Consider the following 27,508-nt stretch of genomic DNA (forward strand, 5'->3'; position numbering starts at 1 on the left):
AAATGTAGCAGCCTGAGTAAGGTGGAAATTTATGAATTTATGAAGATATTGAATTCTGTATTGAATAACAACTTTTCTCCTTTAATGGAAAGAGTTATCAACAGACTGGCTTAGCCATGGGTGACCTTTTGTCCGGCATCTTGGCAGACATTTCATGGATTCAACGTAGCATACGGACATTAAAGTGCATATAAAAGCTATATGTTTATGGCTAAGATTCGTGGATGACACCTTTGTGGTTATTGACAAAAATGTTACTAACAGTGACGATGTTTTAGAGAAATTAAATAAAATTGACCCTAATGTAAAATTCACTAAGGAAGACGAAGTTAAACAGTCCGTAAATATTCTAGATATAACGATCACGCGCGACAATAATACTTTTGGATTTCAAATATACGGGAAGGCCACACAATCTCCTATAACCATAAATCCATAAATAATTCCTTTTTACATCCCAATACTCATAAACAGGCGTCATTCTATAATTTAATACACAGAGCTTTGAAAATCCCACTCTTCCCTCTCAGCTTAAAAATTGTTTTAAACTATATAAGGAACTTGGCTAAACTTAATAGGTTCAAAGTTGAAATGATTAACCGGTTAATTGATAAAGTTAAATAAAAACTATCCACGAATCTCATTCCGGATAAACCTAAAAAACTAGTTATGCCACGTTTACATACAACAACCAAGCCGTCCACCAGATCGCAAACACACTCAAGAAATATGACAGTAATATTGCCTTCAGAACAGTAAATACAAATCAAAGTATATTTTTTAATCATAATAAAGTCAATTATAAAAACAGCCGTTTTTCAAGATCTGGTATTTACAGACTAACTTGCGCTCAGTGTGGATTTAGTTACGTTTGTCAAACTGGGCGCAGCTTCTATACGAGATATACGGAGCATTACAATGCCTTCAAACATAACAAATATCCAGCGATGAGCTCACATATGTGTGAAACAGGACACCAGTTTACATCAATTGATAAGGATCTCACTATTCTAACATGTATAGGCAAAGGAAAATTTATGAATGAATTAGAAAGTCTTTACATCTTTTTAGACCAAGCCTATAACAAAGACCATAATCTTAATGATGCCACAGAGGCAAAATATCCTTTATATGAGCTAACATTAAAGTTATTAGGTATTGTGAAGTCGAAACAATACAATCCTGCAGACGTTTAGAACTTTTTGTTCTAAAGTTCCCACCACCTCGCCAAATGTTAGGCCCGCCCATTCTGCTCCTAACAGCCCTCAAACAACAACACCTGCATGCAAGGATCCGCTCCCCTTCCCCCCCCCCCCACGTGTCCTTCACCGCCTCAGCCGCACCGGTATAATACTAGCAGTAGAAAGGTTGCTGGAACAGCCCGACGTACTTAACACGGACTGTACGAGTAAACGCCGCCTTAGGCATTTTTGACGTACGGGAAGTCTCATGCACAATACTATTTAACTAACTCTCTTTAACATTTTGTTTCAGGTAAAACTCGATCATTTCTTCGAACAAATGTTTCAACAGGGTTAATAACACCCACTTGACCGTCTTTTGGATCCAATTGATTACCGTACTAACATAACTAAATACTGACATAAGCTAGCTTTGACACAACATTTTAGCTTTAGCAATGCCTTCACAAGAAGTCCCATCTTCTTTTCTACGACTTTCTGATAAATCAACTGTACATATTTTAACACATATGATATGTGCTCACTTCTATTTTAAATAACTGACATTGATTTTACTATATTGAACTCGTGCTATGGGAATGGAGTAACCATCCCCCTTGGATGATAGTGCTTATATACTCAAGGCCGTCACAGTCCTAATGGTGTATAAAAAGAGGATCCATTTTGGTTTTAAACGCTCAAATATTCATGATTAACCACGTTATAATCTTCAAAAACTGTTAATTCACAGTATTTTAATGTACTTTCCGTGCAATAACCCTATTTTAGATGTTAAAGTACAGCATTTTATGAGATCATTGTCCAACATTTTACTCTATAGTTTATAAGATTAGAAAGATCCCGTATCCATTAATTTTTAAAATTGATATAGGCTGATAATGCCCGTAAAAACGGAAAACATGTACCTAAGGCCTTTATGTATTATGTATATATTTTAACCACATAAAATAGTGGATTGTATTGCATTGTACTGAAGAGGTGGATCTATAAATATTATTATAATATTTGTGACTAAAAAGATACTGATACAACGTCTCCTAAAATCAGTCCCATAATACCTCGTTTTTATTTACAGAACAAGAGAAGATAAAACTAATAAGTATGAACCCCGGACTGCCAGTAGCGAAAGCTTTACCTAAGATCCATAAGGCTGGCGCCCCATACGCCCCATCATCAATTATAGGCCAAGTCCATTGTATAAATTAACACAATTTATCCAGAAATTTCTAATAAAGAATTATCCTTTTCTGTCGAATAATTCTGTGAAAAATACCATTGAGTAAATTAAAAAGCAAGAGAGCTTTGAAATACAGCCTTTCCACTCGTTGCATTCTGTCGATACAACAAATATGTATCCGAGTGTCAGTACAAAGAAACTTTTTCCTATTTTCCAAAATAATTTAAATAAAAATAGTAACCTCAGTAAATTCGAGATTCTAGATTTCATGGAAATTTTGAAACTAGTAGTTAAGAGTAATTTCTTCCTTTTTAATAATTGCATATATCTGCAGGATGGTTGGCTATGGCGTCACCAGCCTCAGGGATATTAGCAGAAATATACATTGACTATTTAGAGCATACGGCAATTAATAACAATAGTGACTTTGCGAACATAAAATTTTGGGCCAGATTTGTGAATGACACTCTCGTTATCCTTCACAAAAGATTTACTTATGCAGGCTCCACCCTAAACAATTTAAACAATATTGATCCATAGATAAAGTTCACTCTGGAATCTGAGTAAAATGGAAGCATACATTTTCTAGATCTCACGTTAAACAGACTTCCTACTTCGATAGAATACAATATTTACAGGAAACCGACACAGGCCGCTACTACCATAAAGAAATATTCATTCCATCCCAAAGTCGAAAATGTGCTACCTACAGCAGACCAGGCATTCAGTATACCGCTAAATAGAGAAAATTGGAATAAAATATTAAATACAATTCGATCTATAGCAAAATATAACTGGCATACCAGTCGTACCGGCATTTACTCGTACAAGTAAACGAAGAGCAAGAGATAGCAAATATTCCTTTTTTTAAAAAACTTAAGAAGGAAAACAGAGAATACTCACCAAATAGTTCAGTAACAGGCCATAAACCAGAGGCAGCTCACACCGAACCAAAAGATTTGCACGGTAGGAAATATTAGAAACCATGAAAGAAAAATTTGCGAGTTTTTCAAAAAACTAAATTATTTAATTTCTGCTATAAGAGAAAGTTACATATGATAGGAAAATAAAACTCCCTTGAAACTACAGGTGCACCTTCACAAAGACAAACAGTTTAACTAATTAAAATGGTAAATTGATCAATAAAGTAAATACTGAATTGGGATAACAAATTAATATGATAATTAGATTATTAATATGATAATTTGATTAAATTAGATAAACGCTGAATTGAATAATGAATTAATATGATAATTTGATGAATGAAATAAACTCTGAATTGAGATGATGAATTAATATTTTAAATGGGTTTATTAAATAATTCTGAATTGAGTAGAAATGTATACCTAGTGTCGAGGGGCGCTTTTCAATTTAATTTGTAGATAGACTTAAATCGAGATTAAATTACAAGATAATTGGTTGTCAGAAAATGTCCATGGACTAAACTTTACTGCGTGCCTGGGAGGCTCAATCTTAATCTTTCAAAAATTTAGTTGCGTACAAATAATTAATTGCATCCTTTCTAAAGGAATCATTATGTACATTAGGTGAAACACTGCTAAGGTGAGGCTGCGAGATCATCCCATGAACCGGGTCGCAATAGGCACAACAGGAAAGTTAATTAACATTCACAGAAAGCATATCCAAAACCGAAGGCGCTCACAAAGATAGATAGACATTAAACAGGTCACGAAACGACCCCAAAAATTCACCGTGCTTCGAAATGGAAAAACAAAATAGTACCAGAATGGTAATGTGCCCACCAAAAATTAGAAATCAATCATTAGTTGTCAGAGCAAGCAGCTCTATTCAACAAAAAAGCACACATAGAATGAAATCAGGATGAAGAGCAATCCAGCTCAAACCAATAGGAAGAACTCGCACATTCAATTCATAAAACAACTAAGGCGAAGAATTAAGAGCCAACAGCTCCCAACTTAATGGTACGCTCCTCAGAAAACTAATTAATTCAGCAACATAATCAATCCTTATCAATAATCCAAAACAGTAGTTCCCATGGACGACGGTTGCCATGGAGACAACAGTAAGCGGTACTGAAGTGTAAAAGAAAGACAGAAAAGATAAAATTTAAAGAAAGAAATAGATCCCGGTCCACGGAGATAATCTTGCGATCTCAATCCTTTTAATGGATGACTTCACATTATTAAATTATTTCACTCCTAACTTCTTTAACTAAATCCAAAACAGGAACATTATTTAGTGCCAAGAACATCTCGTCGAAAAGGTTTTCTTCTACTCATAGTAGGTTAAAATAGAGCAGACAGTAGGCTGAAAATCAAACATGTTACAAAATTTTAAAATTTGTCAGAACAGAAGAACCATCAATTCGGTATTTCTCCGACAGCATGCGACTGCAATTTTAAATAAACTTCCAAGACGAGGTCATCGAGCTCCAGGAGAAAAGGAAAATAATATCATCTTGATGTAGACTTTCATTTTGGTCCATGAGTGGAAACTAACGCATGGCGTCATTTGGGATGTAGGTTACTTACAAATTCATAGAGATAGAATTAAGTAGAATAAGTAGCGGACGTCCACTCCAGGAAAGAAAATAAGATGAAAACAACACTTCAGGGCGTTAGCCCTGATCCTTTACATGCTATCCAGGCATGTTGAGGTAGGTAGACGCTCTAACCAAGAACCACCACATTTCTGACCTTCATGGCGCTCGACTGACTGACTGACTGACTTCACGCTACCCGGCGATGTACAGAAAAAGAACTTAGGACAGCGAACGGGCCAATTAAGTCTCGCTCTCCGGCTGGTCCGACATCAGACCAGTAGATAAGAGACATGAGATCAGGAAACATCGTATATGAATGATGGAATATAACCCCGCGGGTGGAGAAGATGCAATTACATTTAGCGACCTAAGTCGCACAGGGAAAAGGAGCGAGAAGGAATAAAGTGATACAGATTTCAATGGCAAGTTAGCCAGGCCATAGATTCAAATGCAACTGTAAATATGACGCGAAGCTTTGAGTATTTGTACATAAACAGATCAACATTAACAGTGTATCAAGTGATTGCTATAAGTTTTTTTTACAATTTTATTCAGCACACAGTGTAAATAAGCGATTCAAAAGACTTTTATACGTCGATAACATGTCAAAACTTGTTCATCTTTTATTCTTAAAAGACTATGTATTTATTTATGTATAATAACGTCAATTTTAATTATCATGTCCTTTCTCAATTGTGTGATTAAAGTATTTATGGCTGATGATGACATTTAAATATTGAAACCGGCACCTTTATTCAATAAATCTCAGTGATATGCACATACCAACCTTACGTGTTCGCTCTGTATAGGAAAGGAGTGTTTTCAGCTTTGACTGGCGGTGTAACCGCAAGGTAAACCCAGCCAGTGCCTGCGCCCCATATTCCCTCAGTCGTGTTTGCCATGTTATAGTGTGCGGAGTGTAGCCTCATGGTGATCGTGACAACATAAAGGCACAACGATGCCATTTGGACCCCGTCTTGCAGGGTAGAATACTCGGCCGCCTGGAAGCAGGCCAGACACGGACCGAAGTCGCCGTATCCTTGCATGTGCCATAAAGTTTCATTTCCAGGTTTTGGAGACAATTTCAAGACACAGGAAATGTTAGTCATAGGCCAGTACCAGGTCTATCAAGGGTAACCACCCCACAGCAAGACCGATATCTGGCCTTAACCGCCTTATTTAATGTAAAAAATTTCATTCTTGGTCCATATAGAATCAAGATTTTCATTAGGAAATATGGGTAAGTTGTTCCACCTATACAATACTACAAAGTTGTGAAGTTATTAATACGTCAGATATTTATCTTATTTTATTTTATTTTATAGTTGCCATCAACAGCCTAAGAAAATTGTTACAAGGCATTCTGAAAACTACACTAATATAATTTTAAATTTTATGTATGTACAACTTGTTTCAACTAAGTTTTTGCATTGGGTGTATACCATAAAAGTTGTATATTTAAAATACAAAGACTGGAATAATTCTTATGAGATACAATACAATCTTTTGAAAATAAAAATATAAATGACGTTGTCAAATTGCTTGTGGATGTTATAAAGATTGAATACAGCATTGAGTTTTTGTAAATATTCTTCATAAAATATATCTTAATTGGACATTAAAGGCGTTCAATTGGCCTTATCAGATTATTAACGTTCTTAATTATATTTAACACAGTAAAATTGGCTGATAAAATATTAAAAGTCGTTATACGTGAGGGAAAATCAGATTACAGCACCAAGTTTTGATAAAACAGCTCCTCGTAGTATATATGTAACAAAGGCTTTTCAGTCTGTTAAACACACAGCAAATACAATGTAAATTATAACACTATAAACATACCTGTAAAATACCTATATATGTGGCGTCAAACAAAACGTAATTTCCATACAAGATACAAAAACGCGGTCAGATATAATCGGCATTTTACAAACATCATCACTGTTCTAAAAATTTACACTTCGAAAATAAAAGTAAATCTTTGAATATAAAAGAAGCAATAGAAATTTACGTCGCAAAAAATGCTAATGCAAGTAATCTGAATGAGCATACACATTTAAATAATTCCCCCTATTCGCTCTACTCACATAATATCTGACAAAACCTACTCATTAAATTGCTTTTATCATAATAATAATAATAATAATAATAATAATAATAATAATAATAATACCGTTCCTTACTTTAAAAAATAATTATTAAATTGCATTCATCCATATTACATAAAGGTACATTTAACATGAAATAGGTCAATAACATCTCTCCCCTCTTCAATATTGATGGAAAGTTCCACAGCGCTCCGGCCGCTCCGCCCTACTTCTCCCTCCCCTCTCTACTGTATAGTGTACTCGATTTAATCATCCAATAGGAGAGAGCCACATCGCTCTACAAGGCCCCTCCCCTCTCCACGTGCAGCGTGTCCCACCAAAAACATTCCACGATCACAGCCCTGAGATAGTGTTTGGTGACAACAGACTTAACATCGGCAGTCTAGATAAGTACGTAAGTTTTCATTATATTAATAATTGTACATATTTTATTTTTGTCATTACTGTTTCATGTTATCACTAAACTCTCTATCATTGACAAATTTACGCTACGTAAACAATACTGTACATACATAAGCTTGTTTTTAAGTGATTTGATAGAATCCAAGGATGTTCTTGTAGAACGAAACATGTCATTCTTTGTATGTTAGTGTGTATTTTACAGGTATGTTTATAGTGTTATAATTTACATTGTATTTGCTGTGTGTTTGACGGACTGAAAAGCCTTTGTTACATTTAACTAAGTCAACACTGGAAAACATGGCTTCATTCTTAAGAAAAAATCATAGTATATATGTTAATGACCTGTGTAGAATGTTCGAGTTTGTCTTGATAGTATCTAGAGTATAGAGACTAATATCTTGCGTGAATACTGTAAATTAAATTACATTAGACCGAGCTCGATAGCTGCAGTCGCTTATGTGTGGCCAGTATCCAGTAATCGGGAGATAATGGGTTCGAGCCCCACTGTCGGCAGCCCTGATGATGGTTTTCCGTGGTTTCCCATTTTCACACCAGGCAAATGCCGGGGCTGTACCTTAATGAAGGCCACGGCCGCTTCCTTGAAATTTCTAGGTCTTTCCTATCCCATCGTCGCCATAAGACCTATCCGTGTCGGTGCGACTTAAAACAAATAGCAAAAAAAATACATTAGTATATTTTTCACGTAATATTGATCTTATATTTTGAAACCTGTAGCCATAAATATGCATAAATTTGAGTATTGTAGATTGATGGCCGAGATTTCCTGAAAACACAATATGTTCAGAACGATTTTTGGAGGGTCTAGAAAGATTTCGAACCAAGGAGGACCTAAAGGAAGGAAATAAATTGCGTATTAGCTTGACGGAAGCGGAGACAACGAGGAATTCCTTTTGTAAATAGAAACTCACCTGAAGCACCAAGTTGACCCAGTGTGTTGGGCCAGCTCACATGCCATATGACATCGAGCAGTGTCCATTAACACGGCAAGAACATGCACTTCCCCTTCACTGACACTAGGGTAACCTGGCTGACACACATCTGCCACTTATTGGCGTCCCTCGTTAAAGGCTTTTACGCCGGGCGAGTTGGCCGTGCGCGTAGAGGCGCGCGGCTGTGAGCTTGCATCCGGGAGATAGTAGGTTCGAATCCCACTATCGGCAGCCCTGAAGATGGTTTTCCGTTGTTTCCCATTTTCACACCAGGCAAATGCTGGTGCTGTACCTTAATTAAGGCCACGGCCGCTTCCTTCCAACTCCTAGGCCTTTCCTGTCCCATCGTCGCCATAAAATCTATCTGTGTCGGTGCGACGTAAAGCCGCTAGCAAAAAAAAAAAAAAAAAAAGGCTTTTACCCAACGTGCCACTGTCCTGTAAGGCTATGCAGCTTCGCTGCAAGATTCTTGAAGACCTTGAGGACACGCTTGTGCTGTACGATTCCAAAACATCGTGACAACACTGACCTAAATTTCCAGCTAACCCGAGACTGTGTTCATTATGCCAGTTTGCGCGCGTGTGATGTGAGAACGTATGCTCTAAGGTAAGGTAGGTATAAAACTAACGTGTGCTGTCAGTGACATTATTAGATTCCATTGCATAGCGTCTCATCAGCAGTATTGTCCCTCTTAAAGTTCGAACCATCTTGTCTCCAGTACATCAGTTTGCCTTCATTTACTAGAGCTAATTAAACATTGTTTCTGGTTTCATCCATCTGTGGCCTACTTAATCTTCATATGACCAGTCCATTGAAAATATTTTATGGATATATCTGGAGAATCGCCTGCTTCAAGCGTGTTTCTTCACATGAAGTTAATATATTTGAATTTATTAATGATCAACACAGGCGTTTAGCCCCAATACATGTTCACAATAGAGTTCTACCTAAGCCACCCTACAACTATCAAATAAACAAATGAATAGCTAATAATAATAATAATAATAATAATAATAATAATAATAATAATAATAATAATAATAATACTATTACTGATCAGCTGGCCAACGGTTGATTCCCTCTATGAATCGTTTGCCAATATAAACATATAATATCACATGCGCGATACCGGAGGCAGACAACTCCTTCTACCAAGTGTCCTTGTTGACACTGTACATTCCACACCGCCATTGTTTTTCTACATGACCCACTCTGCATTGCTGTGCTCAGGCAGACCTTGCCTCGCTAGCCATAACTGTGTTTACCTCACACCTCACCTGTTGTAACTTTGTCCTTTAGCAATGCATATCTCCTACACCCCTCCGTCTCCACAATTTCGCCACCAATAGATTTATATATTACACAATACATCAATGACTCACCATTTGCCAACCCGTATTCACTCTTACAAACTCACATACATTTTACACATACTTACTCCCATAATCTTCAGTTGACCTTATTTCACTCAACACTTACATCACTATACAACTAATCAATCATCATTTCAGCACTTACATACCAAACACAAAGGCAATAATTTCACCTCCCTAATCCAAAAGTTTCAGCAATAGATAAAACCATCTCTACCAACCCGCATTAAAATCACCTCACCACCTCCAAAAATTCCCTACCACTCACAAATACTATTGCCCCCACACTACTGTATATACCATCTCGTCCTTCAAAATAGCACCTCATCTTACTCCTGTAATCATAATTAAATGATCAGATTTACCTACCAAGCTTTCTTCCACATTACGCCACCAAACCAAAATTTCACCTATAAATACCAAACACTCATATCTACCGCCTCTCTAACACCACCTTTCACATATTATAGCAATACAGTCGTTACTTTACCAATTTTCTTTGTATCTTACATTCGACTTTTGTTCCTATATCATACCAGCACAGATTCACATGTAAATAACTTCAACTTACTCCATTATTACCCTATACCTATTATACCAACACATACCACCTTCACCGTCAAGTTCACTATACAGACACATCTTTTACAACTTCAACTCCACCCAATAAAACACCTCAAGACAATTATTCAAACAAAACACCACTTCTCAAATCTCATCCCTTTCTACGCTTAAATTCTCTATTACGTGTACCACCACTCCTCCATCTCCAAATATAAACACACTTCATTACCTACATATTCAACCATGCTTCGACAATAACACTCGCCTTCTGTCATCCACCATCTTATATCACCGCTTCTCCAACACCTCCTTATTTAATCATAACACATACTCATACATACCCAGCCCTCAAAAACTTCCAACACCACATTTCAGCAATATAACACCAACTCCACCTCATATACCACCTCTGCTTCTTCGACCATTACACTCTCCTTCTAAACACACTTCATTACCTACATATTCATCCATGCTTCGACAATAACACTCACCTTCTGCATCAACCATCTTATATCACCACTTCTCCAACACCTCATTTCAACAATATAGCACCTCCTAATTTAATCAAAACACATACTCATACATACCAAGCCCTCAAAAACTTCCACCACCACATTTCAGCAATCTAACACCAACTCCACCTCAAATACCACCTCTACTTCTTTACACTCTCCTTCTGCCCTCCACCATCTTATACCACCACTTCTCCAATACCTCATTTCAGCCCCATAACACGTCATAACTTACATATCACTTCTCCATCACCACATTTCAGCCTTCACAAATAATACCATCACAACTTCCAACTCCACAACACCATCTACATCTCTTACTTCTTCGACAATCATGCCCTTAATTACTTACTTACTCGCTTTATTATTGTTATTTCTTCTTGCTATAAATAGCTGCCAACATGGCCCTAAATTCTCTATCTCTCTGTCCGTTCCGGCTCAGATCGAGATTCTGCCCGAGCCTCTGCCGGGTTACCTCTGTCCTTACTTGTTTACCCTGATCTTGCCTTACTCTACTGTTTTCACTTCTCAGTCTTTGCGTTTCCCTTACTTCACTGCTTTCCCTTCCTTGCCTGCCCTCTTCACTGCTTTCCCTCCCCTGCCTTTCTTCCTCACTTCTTATGGTCACCTTTTCACTTGTCCTCTCTTCCTGAACTTGGGCTTCTTCCCTGTTTATGATCACATTTTCACTTAGCGTCTCTCCCTGACCCTCTTCACACTGCACACTGATACTGATATCTCTCCTCACTTCCCCACCTTTCGTTGCACTACTCACTTTTTCTTCGTTTTCTTTTATCCTCCTGTCTATGTCAATCAGTCCATTTACAGTCCAGATTTTCTTCCAATTTCTGCCTGCTACCACTAGCTCTTGCCCTTTAATAGTAGCTCTCGAACCTTGGTTTATTGCACGAATATGAAGTTAATATAGATTGTTGTTTAAAGCTTTGTTGTTGTGAACAAATGGGTTTGCCTTTCCGATATAAAATTTTACATTAAAGTCAATATAATTCTACATACATGTGCTTCGTGGCATATCCGTAGATGCAGCCGATCCTGAAGAGACTCATCTGAGATGAATTGAGCCTTGTGATTTTCCAGGGAAGTATTATACATGTGCTTTGGATCTTTGACTTTTTTGCAGCATTTGCTACATAGGACAATGGGAGTTTCTTCTGTTTTGCTGGTTGTTAGTTTCAAAATATACGACATTAGTTATGATCCTTCAACTGCCATTAGTAAGGTTTAGATTGATGAATTCATTTAAATATTGTTCTATTGATGAAATAATCAATGACATTTAACTAAATTGAATCCTTTCACCTTTGTTAGAACAGTGGAAGGTTCACTTGTGAGGAAGCAAAGTGTAAGGTTTCTCTCTTTCAAAAAACCCGAGAGATAACATTAATCTAACATTGCATACAAAGTCAAGTGTAGGCTACTTCACTTGAATCATAATTTTTTTAAAAATGTTAGGCATTTCGGGTCATGTCTAGAAAACATACTAGGTAGTTTTAAACTCTCTGAACAGAATCCTTTTAAGACCAAACCAAAACCTGTGGCTCTACAGCTCTGATGGACATTACCCTGTCAAGTGACCCCTGCTCAGCCTGATGGCCTGCAGTTTATAAGTCGGTGTGTGGTGAGCAAGACAAATTTTCTTGGCCATTATTCTTGGCTTTTTAGACTATGGACTCTCTCTCTATCAAATAACAACTTCTTTGTTTTCATACAGCCTGACTGGACCAGCAACTAGCCGTCAGAGTGTGATAATAATCTCTGACTTGTCCGAGAATCAATTCTGTGGCTTCCGGGAATGCGGTGTACTTGCTATGCGTAGAGAACACGGCCATCATTATCCTTTAAAATCTGAATGTAAATGTTGTAAGTCTGTATTAATAAAGCCTTCAGATTTTCTAGAGTGAATGAAAAGTTCAACAACTAACTATTTGTTGTACGAAATTGAACATGGTAGGCAAGAGGTAGACCTTTCTCATATTAAGATCCAATGTATGTCTTTCTGACAATCAGAGTCGTCTGCAGGAACACAAGAAAGAAACAAGTGACCAGTCATTTAAGGACACATAATACGATGAACACGATGACAGGAAGTTGTAGGAAGAGAAGAAAAAATTGCAGAGATTATTGTTGTCCTTCAATTTTTTCTTTTTCTTTTGCTCCCTCTTCCAGTGCTGTCCTCTTTATCTTTTATGAGTTCCTTTTCTTATTCTTGTTCTTCATATAATTTTGACTTAACACTTGTTTCCTTGTTTCCTTTTTACATTGGGAGAATAAATTGATATTGTTATTGTGCAATTATGCAGTTTATTTTGTCAGCTATGTCATGTCTTTTTATAAACATTTACTCTAGTTATCTGTTTACTGTACATTTCTTACTTCGTTTTGTATATTTGTTCATTACAGCCTTCCAACGATATTAAGAATGAAATAAGTGTAGATGAACACACAGTAGGTCAGCTGGTCGCTTGTGTCAAAGAAGAAGACAAGTAAGTACCGTTGAGCTTAATTAGATTTTACACCCATAAACCTCAACAATATGGAATTTACTATTTATATGGTAAGTAGCTCTCTCTGCAGACAAGACGTGGGGTGAAGTCCTCAATATCCCAATATCTTGGGTTCAAGGCAGCACAGGTCCATACATATCGTTCTCGAATTCTGTCTCCTGTACTTCGCTCATGGTCTAAACTTGTTGGTTTGATCATGGCATGTGAGAAAATTGCACGAAGTTAAAGTAAGTCAGCCTGTGGTCAGCAGGCCGCCTAGTTGGCACCAATATAAAGGTCCCTAATTGGACATTATATATTTTCCAGCTAACTCATTTTTGCTTGCCTACGTTTTGCCATCGTGTGCTAAGTTGGGCTTATCAGTTGGTACTTAACACACCTACCAAGGTGCAAGGCTAGTGCATACCATGGAGGCCACTGCATAGGCTACTTGAAGCCACCAGCAGTGCCAATGCACAATGAGACACTATGTGTCACTTCCAAAAATTGATGCCTGCCTGGCCATCAGATGATATAGATGTTCATTCCCATAGGGAACATGAATATTTGTCCTGAATGAGTAAATTTATAATACCTATATAATAGTCTGTTATTGGACATTATAAATTTTCGACCTAACTCATTCTTGGTTGCCTGCGTTTCGCTCTCGTGTGCTAACTTGGGCACATCAGTTGATACTTAACACACCTACCAAGATGCAAGGCTAGTGCATACCGTGGAGGCCACTGCATAGGCAATGTGCAGAAGCATTAGCTCCCTTGGAGCGGACCTTGGAACAAAATTTCGGCTACACATTGTACTAATGAGACCAGGCACATGGTGTAAGGCTTAATACATATGCTTTACTCATAGAGGGGAAAGATTGGAGGGTGATCTTCGAGACTTGGTGCTGGACTTGGAACAAGATAGTGGCTACACATTTGCTAATGGGAATACAGAGATGGTGTAACTTTTATACTCATAGGGACATAACGGAATGCAACCTGAGGGAATCAGAGTTGAACTTGTAGTTCTGTACATGATAGTGTGTATACATTGTTTATTTGGGACTAGGGATATGGGTAAGGCATAACATATTTGGATTGCTTATATGGACATAATGGATGTCAGTTTCAGAACTGAGCGACCACGGAGTCACTCACTTGTTGATTTTAAATTTTTGAGCTCATAGATTTGAAATTTAGAGACTTCTAATTGCATACCATAATGTTTACATCACCTAGAGGTTAATGTTTTGGCTTCAGAATTTAAATATATGTTGAAAGATACCTATCAAGTCTGTGTAGACTAACTTTGGAAGTTAGCGCTCCACTGTCATCAGCCTAAAGGGCTGATCTGTGGATCACTGGACAGAGGTGATGTTGTAACATTGCAGCCTTTCACGTCTGTGTAGACTAAAATAGGAGGTGAGCACTCTACTGCCATCAGCGTAAAAGGCTGATCTAAGAATGATAGTCAGAAGTGAACATTAAAAGTAGCATTATATTTATTTATTAAATGTGCCACCAACAGAGACACACTCCGATTATAGGCAGCTTTTACCAATTATTTGACACAAATCACACAGAAATACGAAAAAGAAGAAAATATGAAAATGCTATGTAAATGAGATGATGAAATGGATGAAACAGCTTCACATATACAGAAGTCTGTTACTACATTTAAAAAATAAACTATAACCAAATTATTTAAATATTATACATATTAACAAATCACTTTGATGAGTACAATTCTTTTAATATATTTACATATGTGTCACATTCATATGCAAAATCAAGATCTATATGATATGTGTTACCGCGGTTTGGTGGTTTTGCAGAGGTGAAAGAAGGTGCGGGGGTGAACAGGTCTCAAATTACGAAATTAAAGTTAAGATAAAATTTAACAAGGTTATATTTTCTTTTCAAGAATAAGAAATAACAAATTGAACAGGTACTCAGTAGCCGAAACACAATTCGAAAATGTACAATTACAGTGATTACAGGATTTGGGCTCCGAGAGCCAGACACACAATTCTTGAGCTATAAGCCCAACCTTACGATATACAGAATTCAACAAAGGGGCAGAAGACCCCAATCATGCCTAGGAGCACTTGCTCCTCTTTACACGGTAAAGCCTCCTCGAGGCATACAACAACTCAATTTTCAAGAAAGAGCAACTCGCTCTCAAAATTTAAGCCTATCAAAGGCCACACCAAACTCCACATTCAAGTTGCCCTCCAAGGACATGAAAACAGGGGTAAAAATACCCAACCTACTGAGGCCTATTAAGTAAAGAAACAGGAAAATGACATGGCCTCTAAAATACCAACTTGAGAGGAGGCGTTCTTGCACTCCTAATACACTTTATATAAAACCTACTTGGCACTAGGCCGTTACTGCAAGGGCTAATCCCATACTAAAGAGGTGACTTTTAGAAGGAAACAATTTACATTACGTTAAGGAAGAAACGGTTGTGAAAATAAGTTCACCTCAATGCAATATGAGTGGGAGCTCGAGAGGGTTAAGCACTCTCTATCCCAATATGTAGTTTAAAAGATAGAATAGATACTAAGTGTATTTACATTTTAGGGGAAAGTTACATGGTAAAAGGCTTCGGACCTGCCCCGAGAGTTAAACTGCTGAGCTAGCAAGAAAAGAAGTTATTAAACGGCCATTACCTTGTAGATGAACTGCTGCCCGAAGAAAGAGGCGCTTCCTGCCCCCTGCAACGTACTTTACACACTGAAAGATATTACTGAAGTGGCGCGGAGACCCGAAAATCAGCAGTTTATATACTCTCGCGGAAAGTTCGAGGCGTTTCAGGAATGAGAACACCCTCCCCCAAGAATTTTACTGGCTAGGGTTAAGCAACATATCCAAGTTGAAGAAGATACACCTGATTGGTCATAAATTAATTAAAGAAATTCGGGATTGGCTAAATTTAAACCTGGCAGAAGGAAGGGGTTAATATTGCCAACATAAACAATAACTGAAAGAAATTTAACAAAGAACAAACTTATGAACACAAAATTTCTTCAAAAACGTAGTTCTTTCACTTCGCACTAGGGTGCATAATTGTATTTCTTCAGTAGTGCCATCTGGAAGAGAATGTCCACACTTCTTACTACAGGCAAAACAAAAATACATCAAAAACGACCCAGTTCAGAAACTTCAAAATTTCCAAGTAGTGACATCTTCTGAGAAACTTGAAAATTAACACAGTAGATAAAGTTCAGACTCCCTCCAGTAGAGGAGTTTCAACTGCCGCAAAGTTTGAATTAGCGGCGTGGGGGTGTACCACCCGGTACAGACCTCCTCCCCCATATGTTCCTCCAAGGGGTAACACAGAAGAACATAAACTTTTGTTTCAAAATAAGTTCCAAGTTATGATGTTCATATAGACATTAATTGCAGAAGCATTTATAAAAATTTTCTAAATTTGGTTTGATTCAGTTTCAGAATTCTTTATAGTAACTTTAGATGTAAAGTCTTTATGCTTGTAGAGGTTGAATTCAGAAGGAAACTTTCAGTTTTTAAAGTTAAGGAAAAATTTTCTAAGTCCACCAGATATTGCAGTTGGGTTCAAAACTGTAGTAATTGTTGATATTAAATGTCTATGTAGCTGATTACATATATCCAAGGTTGATTAAGTTAGACGGCCAGACCGGCCGCTGCTGCTTGTGTCCAGAGGAGGCCGCTCGGACCCCTCAAGTACCCTGAGATACCGCTCGCCCGCACTATGAGAGGAGTAGTGGAGTTGAAGCACGCTGCGCCCGCGGCGAACATGCAGGTCGCGGGCCAGTTACAGGTTGTGCGCCACACATCAGCCTTGGCCGGGAGGAGGACTCCGGCTCGCCGTACACAGGTTAGCCTCACTGGAGAAGGGCGGGCCCGTACCCTGCCTCAGTAGCGGTACGGCGCCGCGCTGCTGCGGGGGCACTGAAACATTAAAGCTCGGCGGCAGAATTTTGTTTGACCAGAATGATTTTTTTGAGGGCACAGGATTTGTGGAGAGGTTGAGGGGCCAGCGGCGTGAAGATATTCATTTCATATACAAGCCACTGTGTGTTATGTTAGCAGGAGACGGGAGCGTGGTAATGGCCATGGTAAGGACAGGATGGCAGTTTAACTGATCGGGGAAGATTTACAATAAATGCTTAAATAAAAAAATATATATATTATTGAAAGGGCAGAAGGCCTTAAAAGAGAAACCCCTCAAAAAAAATATATAACCTTCCTATTTCTTTCAAGATTATATGAAGCAAGTTAGCACAGGTTAGCACCTGCGACAGGTGAACCCTAAATATCCTCTCGGTGGCTGGATTACTTAACAATAAGGTAACGGGAGTAAAGAAATCGAGAATGATACACGGCCCATGAAATCTGGGGGCAAGCTTGCCCGCGGGAACAAAATTCTTGACCATCACCTGGTCACCTACCTTCAAATGGGTGGGTCTCCGTCCACGATCATATCTTTCCCTAACCTTTTCATGAGACACCTTAAGATTGGCTTTAGCCTTCTTCCAAAGATCTTTAATGTTATCTGGATCTATTGTCTCAGGTAGAATGTCACTCAGAGACCAGAGGTTAGAGAGCGGCGTGTTGGGAACAAACTTGAACATCAGTGAAGCTGGCGTAAACTTATGAGATTCATGAACCGCCGAGTTCAAAGCAAAGGCTAACCAATGCAGGGACGTGTCCCACCTAGAATGATCTTCATGATGATAGGCGATAAGCGCGGACCTGAGATTACGATTAACCCGTTCAGCCAGAGATGGTTGAGGGTAATAAGCAGAAGTTGTCACATGAGAGATGGACAGGTCAAAGCAGAATTTACGGAATAGATTAGATGTAAAAGCCTTAGCATTATCAGACACAATATATTGACACGGACCAAAAGAAGCAAAGATTGAATTTAGACAAGTAATGATGGACTGAGCGGTAGCCAGCTTAGTCGGAAATAACCAGGAAAATCTTGTAAAACCATCTACACATACAAAGATGAACTTGTTGGCATTTCCCTTCGACTGGGGGAAGGGTCCTACATAATCAATATACAGGCGTTCCATTGGGCGCGAAGCCTTATGAGAAGTCAAAAGGCCTACCTTGGTGGACATGGTGGGTTTACTAAGCAAACAGGATTTACAAGCCTTTACTAGTTCACGAATCTCACCGTCCATACCTTTCCAGATGAACCTTTCACGAATCTTTTCACGAGTTTTAAAGATGCCTAGATGCCCCTCTAATGGGGCCTCATGATAGTAATTAAAGATCATAGGTACAAGAACAGCTGGAACTACAACCTTCATCATCTTATCATGCCTCGAAGGGCAACATAAAACACCATTCCTCAGTACATAAGGGACAACGTGTTCCCCAGAAGAAAGGTTTTCCATTATCGGAGCCAGCGTCGGATCTTCACGTTGGTATTTCTCAATGTCCCTAAAGAGCATGGGAGCATCTGTTAAGATGGCATTAACCTCAGATAGTATGGACTCGGGAGGTGATGAACTATCGACCGGTTCATGGGTCTCGACGTCGTTGGAAAACATACGGCTGAGTCCGTCTGCAACAACATTTTCAGTACCTCTGATATGCCTAACATCAAATTGGAAGGCAGAAATTCGGATGGCCCAACGGGCTATACGACCAGTACGACGCGGCCTACCTAAGACCCAGCTTAAGGCTTGATTATCCGTCTCCAGGTCGAATTTGACATGTTCCAGATAGAGACGGAACTTTTCTAAGGCAAATAAGAATGCCAAACCCTCGAGCTCATAGATGGAATACTTGGCTTCTTGAGCCGATAGAGTCCTAGATGCATAGGCGATGGGTCGCCTCCCTAGTTCAGTCTCTTGAAGAAGGACTGCAGCTACCGCCGACGACGACGCGTCGGTTTGGACGATGAATTTCTTCGAGAAATCAGGCATAGCAAGGACAGGGGCATTACAGAGAGCTAATTTAAGATCTTCAAAAGCGGCTTGTTGAGAAGGTCCCCACTCAAATTTGATGCCTTTCCTACGAAGAAGGTTCAAGGGTGCCGCTCTATTGGCGAAGTTAGGAATAAACTTCCTGAAGAAATTCACCATACCAATGAACCTGGCAATACCTTTTATGTCCTTGGGAGGTTTAAAATCACGGATGGCCTGTGTTCTAGAATGATCGACTGCAACACCATCGGGCGACACAATATGCCCTAGGAATGACATGGAGGGCTTAGCGAAGGCAACCTTGGACAACTTCACAGTTAACCCAGCCGTACGAAGGCGATTGAGAACTTCTCGCAGATGATCTAGATGTTCTTCAAAAGTCTCCGAAAATACGACGACATCATCAAGATAGTGATACAAGTACTCGAATTTGATGTCGGAGAAGACCCTATCTAGCAGTCTAGTGAGTACAGCTGCTCCCGTGGGGAGCCCGAAAGGCACGCGGTTGTATTCATACAAATTCCAGTCCGTGGCAAACGCTGTAAGGTGTTTAGACTCTTCAGCTAGGGGAATTTGATTATAAGCCTGATTCAAATCCAAGATGGTGAAAAACTTGGCCTTACGAAACCATGAAAAACAAGAATGAATGTCAGGAAGGGGCACAGATTGTAACACCACCTTCCGATTGAAAGCCCTATAATCAATGACAGGCCTGAAGCCCCCTTGGGGTTTTGGGACTAGAAAAATAGGTGAAGAATACGCCGACTTAGAGGGCCTAATAATACCGTCCGTCAACATTTGATCAATGATTTCTTTCAGAGCCTTCATTTTAGGTGGAGATAGCCTATATGGTGGAAAACGGACCGGAATCGAATCCGTGACTTCAATTTTGTATTCAATAAGGTCAGTAACACCAAGAGTATCAGAGAACACCTCTGGAAACGACTGACATAACTTACGAATACTATCAGCCTGCTCCTCAGGTAGATGTCTAAGGTCTAACAACATCTCATCCTGGGTAGGCGAAATAGAGGAACATGATACAGAATTACACTTTAACAGGGGGATTTTACAATTGGAAGCAAATTTGAATGTGCACGACTTACTCTGAAGGTCGAGCACTAGACCGGTGTGAGAAATGAAGTCAGCTCCCAATATAATGGGGCAAGACAAGTGCTTGGCCACAAACAATTTAATTTCATGTAAATTTTTTTTTTTTTTTTTTGCTAGGGGCTTTACGTCGCACCGACACAGATAGGTCTTATGGCGACGATGGGATAGGAAAGGCCTAGGAGTTGGAAGGAAGCGGCCGTGGCCTTAATTAAGGTACAGCCCCAGCATTTGCCTGGTGTGAAAATGGGAAACCACGGAAAACCATTTTCAGGGCTGCCGATAGTGGGATTCGAACCTACTATCTCCCGGATGCAAGCTCACAGCCGCGCGCCTCTACGCGCATGGCCAACTCGCCCGGTCATGTAAATTAAAAAAAAAAAACACGAATTTTGACATATAAGGAACCTAAAATTTCTAATGGAGAAGAATTAGCCGAAACATATTGAACAGACGATGAACAATAGTCAGGAAGTTTACAAATAGATTTCAATTTCGAATACCATTGAGCCGAAATAATTGAACAAACACTGCCTGAATCTAAAAGAGCTGTTACAGGTTCATTATTTAACTCAATTTTGAGAAAAGGTACGGGTGCGGGGGAGTCCACCGCAATCCTAAGACATTCTTTGGGGCATTCAAAAGATGAATTTGAAGACTGAATTTTCCCTGAATTTTCGACCTGTTTACCAGGGGCTGAGCCTTGGGAAGCTGAATTAGTCGACTCAGCCGAAGCCGCTAGTCACTTATTATTAGTGACATTGGTGGAAGTTGCATCAGAAGTTGAGCAGAAGGGGGTGCTATTTGAATTTGGGCAATTCTTGGCGATATGTGAGAAAGCCCCACATTTAAAACAACCTTGTGATGAACCAGCTCCATTATTTGCCCTACTAGATTTGATTGATGGGCACTTATTCCGAAGATGGTCAAGCGACCCGCAAGCATAACATTTACGGGGTGTGACTGGTCGGCGAGGTGGAGGCCGAGGATTACTAAAAGAAGGAGGGGGTTCTTTCGCGACACGCAAGGAATCGGCGTATCTAACTCCTTCCGCTGAGATGGCCAATGCTTCAAGTTCAGAGAAGGTTTGCGGGCACGCCGCGAAACACAAATATGACCTATAAGATGGTGAAATATCTTCCACAATAGCCTGTACAATCTGATCTTCAGGGAAGTGAAGAGCAAACACCCTAGTAGAGAACTTAATATCTTGGATGAAATCTGCCAAGTTTTCATCCAACCGCTGTACACGATAATAGTACTTCTGAATAAGTGAGGACCTTGCCCTAGCCGGAATGAAGTTAGCTAGCAAGTGGGCGTGGAAGTCTTCAATATATGATTGTTCGGCAATGGCTCTTACTATTTTGTCTGAGAGAACACCAATTGCATAAGGATAAATTATCTGCATAATTTGACATGGAGAAAAAGAGAAAAAACAAGAGCATGGTCCTGAAACTCAACTAAAAACCTTAAGAATGAAATTACTTCACTGGTGGTATTAACAGAAAACTTGGAGATACCTCTGAGCAACATTGCTAATGGATGAGGCAAGCTCCTGAAGCCAGGTGACATAGTAGGTAAAGGTTTAAGTGGCAAAGAAGTTAATTCAGAACGTACATTATTCAACGAGGTACGGCGTTCAGACTTGTTGTCCAATGGGGCAGAGATTGTTTGAGCTCCAACGGTTTTCCTATTGACTTCTCCCTTGGGAGGCTCTTCCTCGCTACCTACATTCACCGTAGTGGGTTGATCAGTTTTGGGAGGAACTTCCCCAGTTAACAATTGGGTAACCTTACTGGACAATTCAGAAAGATTTTCAAGAACCACACTAGCTTTCTTCCTCTGAACGTCATTCAACTTCAGAGACAACAGATCGTTAACTCTATCAGAAAAATGAAATAACCTGGCTTGCACACGTTTAATTTGATTGGGAGAAGGATCATTTTCTTCAAAAAAGGTAATTACAGATGCCAGCTCAGTAGTATTGTCCGTGATCGTGGAGAGAGAGTCGTCAATTTCTTTCTCTCCCAAAGTGGGGATGGAAATGGGCAAATCAAGGGACTCTCTAAGCTTATTTGTGTCTACCGCAACCGTGCCTCCAGATTGCACATTTCTAATGGTTAATTCATAGATTAACTCCTCCTTGCGCAAATAGTTGAGATGGAGAACATCGCGAGGGCCGGGCATGATGACAGAACAATTTTGAAAAAGGAAAAATCAAAAAATTCCAGCAACTGAGAAAATTGTTAGAGTTTGAAAGCAAAGCAATGTTTAGCCGTCAAAAGGGGCTAAATTGAGACCCATTCAACCACGCTCTGCTACCACTTGTTAACGCGGTTTGGTGGTTTTGCAGAGGTGAAAGAAGGTGCGGGGGTGAACAGGTCTCAAAATACGAAATTAAAGTTAAGATAAAATTTAACTAGGTTATATTTTATTTTCAAGAATGAGAAATAACAAATTGAACAGGTACTCAGTAGCCGAAACACAATTCGAAAATGTACAATTACAGTGATTACAGGATTTGGGCTCCGAGAGCCAGACACACAATTCTTGAGCTATAAGCCCAACCTTACGATATACAGAATTCAACAAAGGGGCAGAAGACCCCAATCATGCCTAGGAGCACTTGCTCCTCTTTACACGGTAAAGCCTCCTCGAGGCATACAACAACTCAATTTTCAAGAAAGAGCAACTCGCTCTCAAAATTTAAGCCTATCAAAGCCCACACCAAACTCCACATTCAAGTTGTCCTCCAAGGACATGAAAACAGGGGTAAAAATACCCAACCTACTGAGGCCTATTAAGTAAAGAAACAGGAAAATTACGTGGCCTCTAAAATACCAACTTGAGAGGAGGCGTTCTTGCACTCCTAATACACTTTATATAAAACCTACTTGGCACTAGGCCGTTACTGCAAGGGCTAATCCCATACTAAAGAGGTGACTTTTAGTAGGAAACAATTTACATTACGTTAAGGAAGAAACGGTTGTGAAAATAAGTTCACCTCAATGCAATATGAGTGGGAGCTCGAGAGGGTTAAGCACTCTCTATCCCAATATGTAGTTTAAAAGATAGAATAGATACTAAGTGTATTTACATTTTAGGGGATAGTTACATGGTAAAAGGCTTCGGACCTCCCCTGAGAGTTAAACTGCTGAGCTAGCAAGAAAAGAAGTTATTAAACGGCCATTACCTTGTAGATGAACTGCTGCCCGAAGAAAGAGGCGCTTCCCGCCCCCTGCAACGTACTTTACACACTGAAAGATGTTACTGAAGTGGCGCGGAGACCCGAAAATCAACAGTTTATATACTCTCGCGGAAAGTTCGAGGCGTTTCAGGAATGAGAACACCCTCCCCCAAGAATTTTATTGGCTAGGGTTAAGCAACATATCCAAGTTGAAGAAGATACACCTGATTGGTCATAAATTAATTAAAGAAATTCGGGATTGGCTAAATTCAAACCGGGCGCAAGGAAGGGGTTAATATTGCCAACATAAACAATAACTGAAAGAAAGTTACAAAGAACAAACTTATGAACACAAAATTTCTTCAAAAACGTAGTTCTTTCACTTCGCACTAGGGTGCATAATTGTATTTCTTCAGTAGTGTCATCTGGAAGAGAATGTCCACACTTCTTACTACAGGCAAAACAAAAATACATCGAAAACGACCCAGTTCAGAAACTTCAAAATTTCCAAGTAGTGCCATCTTCTGAGAAACTTGAAAATTAACACAGTAGATAAAGTTCAGACTCCCTCCAGTAGAGGAGTTTCAACTGGTGCAAAGTTTGAATTAGCGGCGTGGGGTGTACCACCGGGTACAATATGTATTAATTATGTTATTGTGTTTCACACATATTGATAAATGGAGAGTTCTTAGAAAATACAGTTTCGGAGACTGGAGTTGTGAACAATTGCCAAAATCTTAAATGATTTTTTCTAACTTTAAAGCATAACTCGTGAAGCAAACTATTGTTGTCAATTAATGCATTAACAGTCTTAGAGAGATAAATTTGATGAGCTGTTACACACCCACTGGCTAGCGATACGTATTTAAATTCATTCAACAAAAATTATTTTGAAACATAATTTCTAAAAGGGAATTTCTAATATTTTTAGAATAAAGATATCTTTAAAAGCGTTTCTGCACTCTTTCAACTTGATTTCGATAATATTTATATCATGGAGACCAAATTATACATGAATACTCAAGTTTTGATCGGACAATACTGTTGAACAATAAGGTGAGTACATACATGTTAGTGATGTCTCTTGAATTTCTAATTAAAAAACCATGGAGGATATTTTATCTTTGTGTGAAAATTCTTCATTGGTACCGTTTCATAAAATACAGAGTGTACCTGAGCAAAAAAACACTCAACAGCCTGGTCAGCATTTGCAAATTCTACAATCTTAGACCAATCCATTTTCTCGAACATTTTATACATATGAAAGAAATTAACCCCTTTAACGTCAAATAACCGCTTAGATTGTTTAGGTTGTTGTGAAACGTGGTTACGCTCTCTGTTTAATATTAGTGTGACTACAATTGCAGGATGATAACTATCCTTCTTAACGAAGGGGCACTCATCTCTGTAAACTGTTAATGTGTTAACATTCGTAACTATAAGATCAAGTGTATTTCCATTTGCATTAAGAATATTATTATTTACCTTGTTTGCACCAAAAACTTGCACTGCATGACATCTTATGGAAGTCTTGCTGTACCCCCAGAGGAAGGTTATTCCTCAATCCTTGCAAATATAACCCCAGGTGGCTTGTTTCATGGTAGATATTTTCCTAAAGGCAGAGAGAGGCAAAGAGAGATGAACCAATCTTCTTAGTTTAACTCCCTTGGTGCCAGGCGGTAGTGCGAGCATCCACCCTTTAAATTGCCAGAGCCGATCTGATCGGCCGTTAACAATCCAGTCGGAAGTTGCCAGAGCCGATTACATCGGCCGGCTTAAAATTCTGTGATATACGTAATTTTGAGGCAACCTATAGTGAAGTGCATACTTTTGTTACAACCTGTAGTAAAGGGGCTACACGTCATTGTGTGCCTGGCCTTGCTTTGGCAGTTCTAAGAGGGTGTTATACCTTTCACAAGAGTCGTTTCCTGTGTTTACAAATACCGCTAACCGGTCAGTAAGAGATTGCTCCTTGCAGTGAGTGGTTTTGTGACAGGAAAATGGCATGTTATTCACGTGATAATTTTTCAGCAGGTATTGATGACAATAAATTAATGCAGTATTTAGAACAGTGCGAAGTTAACGCTGATGATTTATCGGATAGCGATAGTGAATTTAGTTCAGAGAGTAGCGACGAAATTATACCGGACACGTCCGCGGAATCACCGCAGCTAAAGGAGAGACGTTTAATTATGTCTAACAGCACTAAAGCTGCTCTGAATATGGTGGTAGATGAAACTAGTGATAACGAATATGATGATGATGTCTCTGGAGAACATTTTGTGGAAATTTGTCCCAATGAACCTGACAACATTCCTCAACCTCCTGTCTCCTTCAAGAAAGTTCTTGGACCTAAACATGCCCTACCGTCTGATTCTCTGCCCGTATCACACTTCTATTTACTTTTCACTTACTCTCTGCTAAACCTTATAGTCACATATAGTCCTCTATCATTACCTAAATGCCGGACTCCGCGGGCGAAGTGTAGCGTGTCTGCCTCTCACCCGGAGGTCATGGGTTCGATTCCCGCCCAGGTCAAGAATTTTCGCCTGGTCCTGAGGGTTGGTTCGAGGTTCACTCAATCTAAGTGACCCTAGGTGATTGCAATTGAGGAGATATCTGAGGGTAGGGGACCCCGGTCTGGAAAACCAAGAATGATTACTGAGAGGATCTGTCTCACTGACCATGATTCACCTCGTAAAGTGCAGGTACCGAACTGAGCTGCGGTCGCTTAGTAGTTCAAAGCAAATCACGGCTTTAGTGCCGTACATTTCTTAATTTTGTAAATTCTGTTGTATTGTAAAATTATTTTTCTAATATATACTACAACCGAAAACGAGAAACTACTTTTTCTGAAAACAAAAAACTATAATATCAACTACTATTTTTTACTTATTTAATAATTCAGAATTATTTTAATACTGTGTTGTCCACACGTAGAAAATTTGTTGTCAGTATTTGCCAAACATCGATACATACACGCGAATTTTATCGGTGAGTAAAATTGTCTTGTTTTTATTAGTGACATATGTTTGAATTTTTATTTTTTACGTTTCTATTTTTCTCGTTCAAATTAGTTATTCTATAGAATTGTATTTAGAAATACATTATACATAATTACGTATATTCTTTTGTATCGTAAATTATTTTTTCAAAGTAGATATTGAGAGAGAAAGTGCGAAAATATTTTTCTCATCCTAAAAATAAACGTTATCGACAACTATAAATCAACAATAAAACGTTTTTGACTCTTTATATCACTCCAAACCAGTTTCTTATTCTACATAGTCGATATGTAGAAAATTTCCTGCCGGTATTTGCTATACACAGGTAGATATACGCGAATTTTAAAATACATGTATTTCCACTGAAAACGGCCTGGCACTTTATAGTAGTAGAGTGGAGGCGGAGCTCTGGCCTCTTCCAGCTGATGGGGAGCGGCCGACTAGATCGGCTCTTGGCTCCAAGAGGGTTAATAGTTATTTCCTTCTCCACACTACAGGAGCGAGCCATCAGTCTAACAAATGGACTCTTTGGCCAATTACATTTACGGATATTTGTTTCAGTTATGGTTGTGTGCTAATTTCACATGTTTTATGGAATTAAATTAAAAACTTTTCTTCTGCTTTTGTAAAACACGCTGTAGGAAATAAAAATAATTTTCTTGTCAAAGTATTGAATCACTACACATATAATAACAGAAAATATTGTTTTTCTCGAAGTGAAACAATGTTAAATATATTTTATATCTTTACTTAGATACATTTATATATATTTTAAGTTTCAGTATACAATTGATGACATAAAATTATTAACGAATTCTTCTTCATGTGACTAAGCCAAGTTAACATAATTTCTGAGGAAAAAAATAACAATGAGAACCTCCCCCAGATGTGTGCGATCTGTATAAGTCCATAATTCCCTTTTGAGTTTAAATGTATCTATGGTCTGACTCGGAAGTGG

This window comes from Anabrus simplex, chromosome 10 (assembly GCF_040414725.1).
Source record: "Anabrus simplex isolate iqAnaSimp1 chromosome 10, ASM4041472v1, whole genome shotgun sequence".
In the NCBI taxonomy this organism is placed as follows: Eukaryota; Metazoa; Arthropoda; class Insecta; order Orthoptera; family Tettigoniidae; genus Anabrus; species Anabrus simplex.